The sequence below is a fragment of the Cucurbita moschata genome, unplaced genomic scaffold, assembly GCF_002738365.1.
Source record: "Cucurbita moschata cultivar Rifu unplaced genomic scaffold, Cmos_1.0 Cmo_Scf00105, whole genome shotgun sequence".
Taxonomy (NCBI): Eukaryota; Viridiplantae; Streptophyta; class Magnoliopsida; order Cucurbitales; family Cucurbitaceae; genus Cucurbita; species Cucurbita moschata.
The window spans coordinates 139,163-150,077 of NW_019268621.1; the positions used below are offsets into that span (position 1 = coordinate 139,163).

Below are 10,915 nucleotides of genomic sequence, written 5' to 3' on the forward strand. Positions count from 1 at the left end.
GCCATTCCTCCTTTGTGAGGGGTAGACGATCATCCTTGTCGACAGTTGAAGCGACATTCTTCTTCTGCTGCTGGATGTTATGCAGTCTTCCGGTCACCTCTTCCACTGAGTAATGCCTCGATTGCAATCGCGACTTGCTCGAGGTGATCGAGGATGACATGCAACATCTTCTTCATGATTTCTGTCTCGATGATGCTCCCACCGAAAGTGGTGATGCTGTTGGCAAGCCCCGTGATCCGCATTGAAAAGTCATCGATGACCCTCCTGGTCGACAGTTGAAGCGACATTCTTCTTCCGCTGCTGGACGTTACGCAGTCTTCTGGTCACCTCTTCCACCGTTAGGTCGTTCACGTCAAGTCATGTCTCGATTGCAATCGCGACTTGCTCGAGGTGATCGGGGACGACATGCAACATCTTCTTCACGATTTCTTCCTCGATGATGCTCCCACCGAGAGTGGTGATGCTGTTGGCAAGCCCCGTGATCCGCATTGGAAAGTCATCGATGACCCTCCCTGTTGACAGCTGAAGCGGCATTCTTCTTCCGCTGCTTGACGTTACGTAGTCTTCCGGTCACCTCTTTTACCGTTAGGTCGTTCACGTCAAGTAATGTCTCGATTGCAATCGCGACTTGCTCGAGGTGATCGGGGACGACATGCAACATCTTCTTCACAATTTCTGTCTCGATGATGCTCCCACCGAGAGTGGTGATGCTGTTGGCAAGCCCCGTGATCCACATTGAAAAGTCATCGATGGATTTGCCGTCCTTAAAACGGATCTCCAAGAGCACAGACTGGTAATATGGCGGCGAGAACACCAACCCCGATCCTCCCGGTACTTGATCGTTTCTGCTACCCCTTGCACCTGTAAGGTTGACGTGCATCAAGAAGGCCCACTTGTTGTGTAGTTGGACCTTGTCAGCATCGGGTACTGAACGGTGGCAGTCGTTGTCTCCCTGATTACTCGCTCAATGACAACTCGACGTCCGTCATCGGGCGTCGGCCTCTTTTTGGCGATGTAGGCACACGACTGCAGAGTGGAGGAGTGAGTGAGCCTGCCTGAGATAGACCCCACGATTTGTGTATTTTCCGCGCTTTGCATTTTCTTCTACTCAAACCTATGACCTGTGTGTTGTTAGGTCGACGCTCTAACCACTTGAGCTATTCAACTTGATTGTTAATAAAGTTGGCTCCTCCACAATGATATACCATCGATGGCTTAAATCAGGCTCTGATAACACTTGTTGACTTCTGGCGATTGGGAGGAAAACGTCGACGAAAAAAAATCGGCTGAAGAAAAATTTCTTCGAAGAAAAAATAATGGAAAGTAAAAGGAGAGAGAGAGAGAGATTTGCTGAAGACTCGATGATTTCATTCGTCATTCAGTGGGATATTTAAATAACAAATTATCCTAATAGGAAAAGTAAATGGCAACTTAACTAACGCTCTTCCACTCGACCTGTACTTCCCACTTACTTTAATTGTGTGGGTTTAACGTAAAAATAGTTACCTAAAAAAATTGTTAACTAAAAGTTAGGGATCACATTCACTCGGTAGGAATTTATCTAACACACCCCTCTCAGCTACACCCTACCCGACGACCACACTGCTTCAAGTGAACCCACAAGAATCCTGTCATCGTCACAGAACCCACCTGCAAAGTAGAAAGGAAAAACACAGAGAGAAAACGAGAGAGGGAGAGTGAGTGATTGTTGAGAATACTCCGACAACGATAATCTCGTAGATCTAGTGTCGAAACAACCAACTCACACTGTGAAAGGGATCACCGACGACTGCACGTACATAGGAGGTAAGCTCTCACGCCTTCACAATGTGATTCGTTGTCGGAAAAAAGGTTTGAGTTTCAGATTTTAGAATCTTATAGATCTGCACATAATAGGTGCATACAACCAGAAACACTTCGTGGGAAGCAAAGAAGAAGGGTCAGTGACAAACAACCAAAGGGAAAATGGCAAGAAACGAACGTCAGAGCGTGGTTTCAGAGGAGAGAGAAAACTAATTGAAAAACTCGAGGGAAATGAGTAGAGAAGACGAAGTCCATGGACTTTGGGTCAAACCTACATTTGTTACCCAACTGCAACCCGTTACTGACACTATTCTACCTAGACCCAAACCAATCACTTGCAGCACCTCAGCCACAACCGTGCGCCTACAGCCCGATCAACACCCGAGTACCCGAGGCGCAACTTGCTACGGCCCATGCATTAGCCCACACCTACAACAGCCCAGTACTGCGCCGCAATCTACAACCTGCATACGCATAACGACTCGCACCTCGACCTGAAGTCGCCAACAGTCGCATCAAACTTTAATTGCACCACATGGCACACCTTCAGTACAACACTTCCTCAGCTAAGTCGGCTTAAATGGCTCGGCTCGACTCTACGGCTCAAAATTCGCTCCTTCGACTCATTAAAGGGGAAAATAGCTAATTTCCATAGTTTCGACCATCTTGAAGTTGAATTTGAGCTTGTTTAAGGCAAATAAGGCCCGTAAGGGTAAATTTCTTGATTTAAGTTCCACTGAGTTAAGAATTCTAAGATTACTAACGAAATGGGATGAATATTTTAGTAGAAAATGATGACCGACAATGATTGGAGTAATTTCGAGGAACGGAAATGAATGTACTCGAATTAGGGAAAACGTCAGCTAAGGCCAACCAAGCAAGTGGCCCTACCATCATTCGGTTATAATTTTGTGTTGTATGATGACATGTGTTTGTGGCTCCACATGTGTTATATGCTTGTATATGCAAACTTTTATGAAATGATATGTATATATTATGATATGTGAATGTTATGTTGTATTTGATGAATTGATATGTTTATAATATGATATGTTGACGACATGTTCGAGATATGCTATGCGAATATTATGATACATGATATGATATGATATGTGCATGATGTGGATTGTTATATCTGAAAGCATGAAAATGTTATGATATGACATATGTGTGATATGAATGATATGAGTTACATGAAATACAACCCTGACATACGCATGAAAGATATGATAAACAATATGAAAAATGATATGATACGAAGGAAACGCTAACGGGATTGTATTATATGATAAAGAAAATGGAAAAATGTTGGGACCTCATGCATTATTGTGTGCTCCTGCATCGAGGGATACCCCTTCTCCTTCACGATAGAACGAATGCGTATGCTACAAGGCAGGGGAACGATCTTTATGTTTATCATAATGCAACTGTGAAGGTTGTTATTCTTAACGGGTGTCGGCCATCAACAACTACCAGAGAATGCTCGCTCAACCATAAAGGGGCCCAGGAGGTATGCAAACAGACTGGTGGGTCCATGCTTGCACGTGTGGACTATGTGTAGGAAAAGTACACATTCAAATTGCCCATTTAGGATAGCCGCCATAGGAAAATACACTGTTATGTAGGTCTCATTCATGAAATTATATGTGCTTGCATTTAATTCCGACCGGGGGTCACTTATTGAGTATTTTTTAAAATATTCCAGCCATGTGCTACTCTCATTTTCAGGTAAAGATAAAGCTCCCCTCGGTTGACGGTGGCATCGCAACTAGGAGACCATGATCCATGCTTAGGGTAGTTTCATAATTTGAATTATTAGATTATAGTTTAGTATAGGTTAGTTGCATTTTCATACTATAAGGAACTTACTTCATGTTATTTCTTGTTTATTTCAACGTGCATTATTTTATTTAAGGGTTTTAGAAATGACAGGTAAGAAAAAGGTTATGTTTTTATTATAAAGTTTGAATGAAGTATTTTCACATTAAATGATCATAATACGTATATAGTAACGACCTTAGGTTATAAACAAAATTTAGGATCGTTACAAAATTTCTCTAACGATCCCAGAGAAGCTCACAATAAAAGTAGACCACACGGACTTTTATCCTTATCTTCTTTCTAAATCTATTGATAACGTGATTACAACCACCAAACAAGATACCTAAATCTAATATGTAATTGAATTCTCTACAAAAGATGTTCACGCAAGCTGGTCTAACTGGATTTTGAATTGATTCTATTTATAGCCTCATTAATTGATGTTTAAAATTATGTCAAAAAATAATTATGTAGTGTGCGTAATTTAATTTTAATTGTCAATTAGCATTAATAATAAAAATAATTTAATCATAAATATAAAAGGACAAGATAATTTATTAAAAAAATCTCTTTAGAAAAAGCAAGCAAATATCACGTGAGCATATTTAATAGTAACTTAAGAGGTATTTCTTCCCCTAAATTTATTTAAAACCTTCCTACTCTCAATTTATTATATTTAAAAATATTTAAAAAATAATTATTCTTAAAAAGAAGTGATAAGCTATATATGACTAGTGTGAGATCCCAAATCTGTTGAAGTGGAGAGCGAAATACTCTCTAAAGGGTGTGAAAACCTCTCCGTGCCAAACGTGTTTTAAAAACCTTGAGGGAAAGCCGAAAAGAGAAATTCCAAAGATACAATGTCTACTAGGGGTGGGTTTGGACCATTACAAATGATATCAGAGCAAGACATCGGGCGATTTACCACCAAAGAGGTTGAGCCCCAAAGAAGGGTGGATTTAGTAGGGGTCCCACATCCATTGAAGAAAGAAACGAGTGCAAGCGTGGATCTGTGCCCCGAAGGGGGGTGTAGTGTGAGATTCCACATCGGTTGGGAAGGAGAAGGAAACACCCATCATAAGGGTGTGGAAAACTCTCCCTATCAGATGCAAGAAAAGTCTCCTCTTACACGACTAGTCTCGATGGCAGGCAAGCTCATGGCTGGCAAGCAAACTCGACTTAATTGGATTAAGTGGTAATTTCACGAATCAAATTTGTTTAGTTATAAATTAGCAAACATAGGTCCTCCTTCCATCGCTAAGCACAAAATTCAGAAATCTCTCTCAATTTAGATGGAGATATTGGCGAGTATTAGGGACTCCATTTTGGCGGTGGCTGTGGTGTGTTTAGCCGTATGGGGATGGAGATTTTTGAACTGGATTTGGCTGAGGCCCAAGAAGCTTGAGAGGTCCCTCAGAAACCAAGACTTCGCCGGGAATCCTTACCGGCTTCTCTCCGGCGACATGAAGGACATAGCCGCCATGAGGGAGCAGGCCATATCCAGCCCCATGACCTTCTCCCATGATATTGCTCCACGTGTCATCCCCTCCATAAATCATACCATCCACAAATATGGTAAGTTTAATTATGGTAAGTTTAATCATACCATCCACAAATATGGTATGTCGTGTTTGTTTGTTTTTATCAAATAGGTGTTTAATTATTCTGTAAGTGTTTGTTTGTTGTTTGTATTAAATATAGGAAAGAATTCATTCATGTGGATTGGACCATATCCAAGAGTGCACATCATGGACCCTGATCAACTCAAAGCTGCACTTTCTTTAATGCATGATGTTAAAAGCCGTCTATCAACCCTCTTGCCAGGTTGCTTTTCGATGGACTTGCTAATCATGAAGGACCCAAATGGGTTAAGCATAGAAAGATAATCAATCCAGCCTTTCATTTCAAACACTTGAAGGTATGCTTTCTTCTTGTAATTAGTATCAAAACTTGCCTTGAATATATAAACTCATAATTAGCATTTATAAGTTTAATTGTGTACAATTGTTGGTGTCGATACGACTTGTAACAGCTCAAGTCCACCACTAGTTGATATTGTCTGTTTTGGACCGTTACATATCACCATCAGCCTCACAATTTTAAAATGTGTCTGCTAGGGCGATGTTTCCACACTCTTAATGCTTCATTTCTCTTTCCAACTGATGTGGAATCTCACAATCCACTCCCCTATAGGGCTCAGCGTCCTCGCTGACACTCATTCCTCTTTCCTCACTGGCACACTACCTAGTGTCTAGCTCTGATACCAGTTGTAACAGCCCAAACCCACCGTTACTAGATATTGTCCTCTTTGGGCTTTCTCTTTCAGAATTTCCTTCAAGGTTTTTAAAATGTATCTGCTAGGGAGAGATTTTCACCCTCTTATCTATAGGGCTCAGCGTCCTCGCTGGCACTCATTCCTCTTTCCTCACTGGCACACTACCTAGTGTCTAGCTCTGATACCAGTTGTAACAGCCCAAACCCACCGTTACTAGATATTGTCCTCTTTGGGCTTTCTCTTTCAGAATTTCCTTCAAGACAGCCCAAACCCACCGTTACTAGATATTGTCCTCTTTGGGCTTTCTCTTTCAGAATTTCCTTCAAGATTTTTAAAATGTATCTGCTAGGGAGAGATTTTCACCCTCTTATAGACGCGTCTATTTGTGAGATCCCACATAAGTTGGAAAGAAGAATTGTTAGATAAAACCTAAATTTTTCCTTATTTAGATTCACACGATTTCATTACTTGATTGAATACCTCTATTTGACCATTTGACAAACACGTCGAATGAATTACCGAAGTTTTAGACGGGCAATTTTGTAGGAAGGGGCACAAATTTAGTTAAGGATAAATTATATTTAAATAGTTAAATCTGTTCCGAAGATTTATCCATCTCATTTTAAGCACAGTCAAAATTTGAGCAATTCTCTCTCTCTTATTTTACCCGTTTTATTTTCATCCAACAACTTCCCCTCAACAATTTCCTCTCACCGAAAAGAAAAGGATTTCCCTGGCCGATTATCTAAAAACAACAAGTGGTATGGTTGAAGCCATCGGTGGTATATCATTGCGGAGGAGCCAACCTTATCAACCGTCAAGTTGAATAGCTTAAGTGGTTAGAGCGTCGACCTAACAACGCACAGGTTTCAAGTTTGAGTAGAAGAAAATGCAAAGCGCGAAAATAAACATATTGTGGGCTTCATCCCTGAGTTTTTTTGGTGTTTACATACCCGGATGGAGGTGAACTCAAAATTTCTCTAAAATGTTTTTAGTACAATTCAATTTATAGATTCTTATTTATTGTTTTTTTTTGTACAATTTTTCTTTCTCATATGTGTACAATTTTCTTTATTTATGGCTTAAATACATCATCCAATTAGAGGTGAACATGAGTCCTCTTTAGATTTTCCTTTTCGGGTTTCTCCTCAAAGTTTTTAAAACGTGTCTTGTTAGGGAGAGGTTTCCACACCCTTAGGAAGAATGTTTTGTTTCCCTCTCCAACTGATGTGGGATCTTACAATCTACCCGTCTTTGAGGCCAGCGTTCTTACTGTCACTTGTTTCTCTCTCCAATAGACGTGGAATCTCACAATCCACCTCATTCGGTACCCAGTGTCCTCGCTGGCACTCGTTCCTCTCTTCAATAGATGTGGAATCTCACAATTCACCCTCTTCGAGGTCCAACGTTCTCGCTAACACTCGTTCCTCTCTCCAATAGATGTGGAATCTCACAATTCACCCTCTTCGAGGTCCAACGTTCTCGCTAACACTCGTTCCTCTCTCCAATTGATGTGGGATCTCACAATCCATCCCCTCCCTTCGGTGGCCAGCATCCTCATTGACACACCACTCGATGTCCACCCTCCTTCAGGGCTCAGTGTTCTCGCTGGCACACGGTCTGGGGTCTGGCTCTAATACCATTTGTAACAACCCAAGCCCACCGGTAGCAGATATTGTCCTCTATGGGCTTTCCCTTTTGGGTTACTCACGTATGCTAGGGAGAGGTTTCCACACTCTTATAAAAGAATGTTTCATTCCCCTCTCAAATCAATATGTGATCTCACAATCTACTCCTTTGGTGCCAAAGGCCTTGCCGACATTCGTTCTTCTCTCCAATCGATGTGGGATCTCACACGAGCAATATTTATGAAATTTCGTATAACATCTCATCATAATGTTTGAGCAGGTTTGTACCAACAAAGTCAAACAATAGAATGAAAAAGATGAGCAAAGAATTAAAAACGTTGCTCTTGGGCGTTATCAACAAAAGGCATAGGGCTATGATGGCAAGTAAAGCTATGCATGCTGATCTATTAAGCATCCTCTTACAATCAAATTTGAAAGAAATTCGAGAGCACGAAAACAACGATGTCGGAATGAGTATCGAAGACATAGTAGAAGAATGTAGAGTTTTTTACCTTGCTGGCCAAGAAACCACAGCAATGCTACTAGTTTGGACAATGGTTTTATTGAGCTCATACACAAAATGGCAAGATCTAGCTAGAGAAGAGGTCCTACGAGTCTTTGGTAACAACAAACTAGATTTTGATGGTTTAAATCGCCTAAAAATTGTAACACTCTATTCTATGTATTTTCATTTTTTTTTATTTCATTGGTTAAACTTTATGTTATTCTCAACATTTAGGTTACGATGATATTGAACGAAGTCCTGAGATTATACCCACCAGCAGGGTTACTTACTTGTCTTGTTCAAAACGAAACAAAACTTGAAAACTTGACTTTACCAACTGGTGTGATGCTGAGTTTTCCAATTGTTCTTATCCGTCGTGATAAAAAACTATGGGGTGATGATTCAAATGAGTTTAATCCCGATAGATTTGTTGAGGGAGTTTCAAAAGCGACACAAAATCAAGTTGGGTTCTTCCCGTTTGGATGGGGTCCTCACATATGCATCGGACAAAACTTTTCCATAATTGAGGCCAAAATTGCTCTATCGATGATTCTACAACAGTTTTCTTTCGAGCTTTCTTCGTCCTATACTCATGCTCCAATATCCAATTTAACTATTAGACCTCAACATGGAACTCATATCATGCTACATATATTTTAGTCCGGTTGGGCGGTCTATTTTTAGTAAAGTTCTAGTAGAGATATATATGGTAGGTATTGAGTAAAGATCTGATAGAGATATATATGAGAGATATTTCGTAAAGATTTGGTAAAGCTATATTTAGTAAAATGAAACCGTATATATACCTCACGTGCTTCCCAAATGTTTTTTTTTTAATTCCTTGTATTCTCTCCAGTCTACGTAACTGAAGTCATCAATAAAATCTTTAGCCAATATTCCTCCTTGAATTTTCTGTCTCCTTTTCTTTGGGGTTCATCTTGATCGAGTGTGTGCGTTATTGTGCGATCCTAACAAATGGAATTGAGAAGATAAAAAGTTCAAAGATTGAAATTGAGAAGTTTGATGTGATTTCGGTTTTTAGAAGATGCAGATTGAAGATTATCTGTACCAGAAAGATCTTCACGAACCCCTGTTGGGGATGAAGCCAGATACTATGACCATAGATCAGTGGAAGCTCAAGGATCATCAGGCCTTAAGGTTGATCCGGTTGACGCTGTCTAGAAACGTGACTTTTAACATCATCAAGGAGAAGACAACGCCAGATCCGTTGAAAGTAATTGTCGAATATGTACGAAAAATCGTTAGCTATGAACCGTCGACTACGAGGATCTAAGAAACTGAAGTTCGATAAAATTTGAGATGTAGTTCTCAGCGAAAGTATTCGCAAACTAGAAATTGGAGATTCATCTGGTAGTGCTCTTAGTGTTGGCCAAAGGGGAAGAAGTAAATCGAAGGGCTTAAACAAAGGTCAATCAAAATCAAATAACCGTGAAATTTTTTCAAATAGACCAAACGTTACATGTTGGAGTTGTGGAGAAAATAATCGCTTTCGAATAGATTGTACATAACTAAAGAGGAAGCAGAATCACAAATCAGAAGAGGACAATGATTCTATAAATTCCCCAAAAAATATTAGGGATGCACTAATGCTTAGCATGGACAGTTCGATTGAATCCTGAATTTTGGATTCAGGTGTATCTTGTCAGTCATCTCCAAATAAAGAACTATTTCAGGATTTCAAGTCTGGAAATTTCAAGAAGGTGTATCTTGCCGACAACAAAAATTTAGAGATTGAAGAAAAAGGGGATGTATGCATAAAAACTCCAGCAGGAAATCTGTAGCCATTAAAAGATGTAAGATACATTCCTGGTCTCAAGAAGAACCTGATCTCTTTTGATCAGTTGGATAACACAGGTTATGCAACAGAGTTTCGGAAGAGTTCGTGGAAGATTTGAAAGGGTGTTATGGTGGTAGCACATGGCACAAAATCTAGAATCTTATACACCTCTATAGGGTGTATGAACTTGGCTGCTGTTGCTGAGAGTGTTTCAAATTCAAGTCTATGCATATGACCATCAAAGAAATGAAGATGCTGGATGCGAAAGAAGTTTTGGAAGGTCTGAAATCTGTTGATATGAGTCTTTGTGAGCATTACGTTATGAGCAAACAGAAACAAGTTAGCTTCACAAAGACTCCCAGAGAATTGAAGAAAGTTTCATTGGAAATGGTCCATACAGACGATTGGAGACCATCTTCAGTTACATCACTTGGAGGATCAAAGTTCTACATCACTTTGATCAATGATTTCAACAAAAAGGTATGAATTTATTTCTAGAAACACAAGCAGATGTGTTTGCCACCTTCAAGAATTGAAAAGTTGGAGTTGAAAATCAGATCGGCTTGAAGATCAAATGCTTGAGGTATGATAATGGAGGAGAGTACGACAGGTCAGAATTCAAAACATTTTGTGCCGCAGAGGGAATTCAATTAATAAGGATTGAGAATATTTGTTGAAACAACCCCACCTAAACGGTGTGAAAGTTTTCTATTTATATTCAAATAAATTACTACGATATGGAAATAGTAATAAATGGAAAGGTAAGCCATAATGGATGGAAAATATATAGATATTTGCCTACAATAAAAGATCAAATATGATATATATGATAAACTATAGTTAAGTACTAAATATTCTTAACACCCCCCCCTCGGTAAGCTGAGTGTCAGATTTGAACAAACGTGAAGCTTAAAACGTAAAATTCAAAGAGAGGTCGAGAAACACTTTTTGTGAAGATGCCAGCAACCTGGTTCGGAGGAGACGTAGAGAAACACTTTCTTGGCCATCGAAAACTGCACAGGGATCGTCGCTCAGCAGTGATGCTGCCGGCGAGAATATATCTAACCCACGAAGTAGGAGGGGGG

At 40.0% G+C, this 10,915-nt stretch overlaps 1 pseudogene; it reads left to right on the forward strand.

Moving 5' to 3' along the window:
• Positions 1-4,916: 4,916 nt before the first annotated feature.
• LOC111439744 lies at positions 4,917-8,692 on the forward strand (annotated as a pseudogene).
• Positions 8,693-10,915: the final 2,223 nt, after the last annotated feature.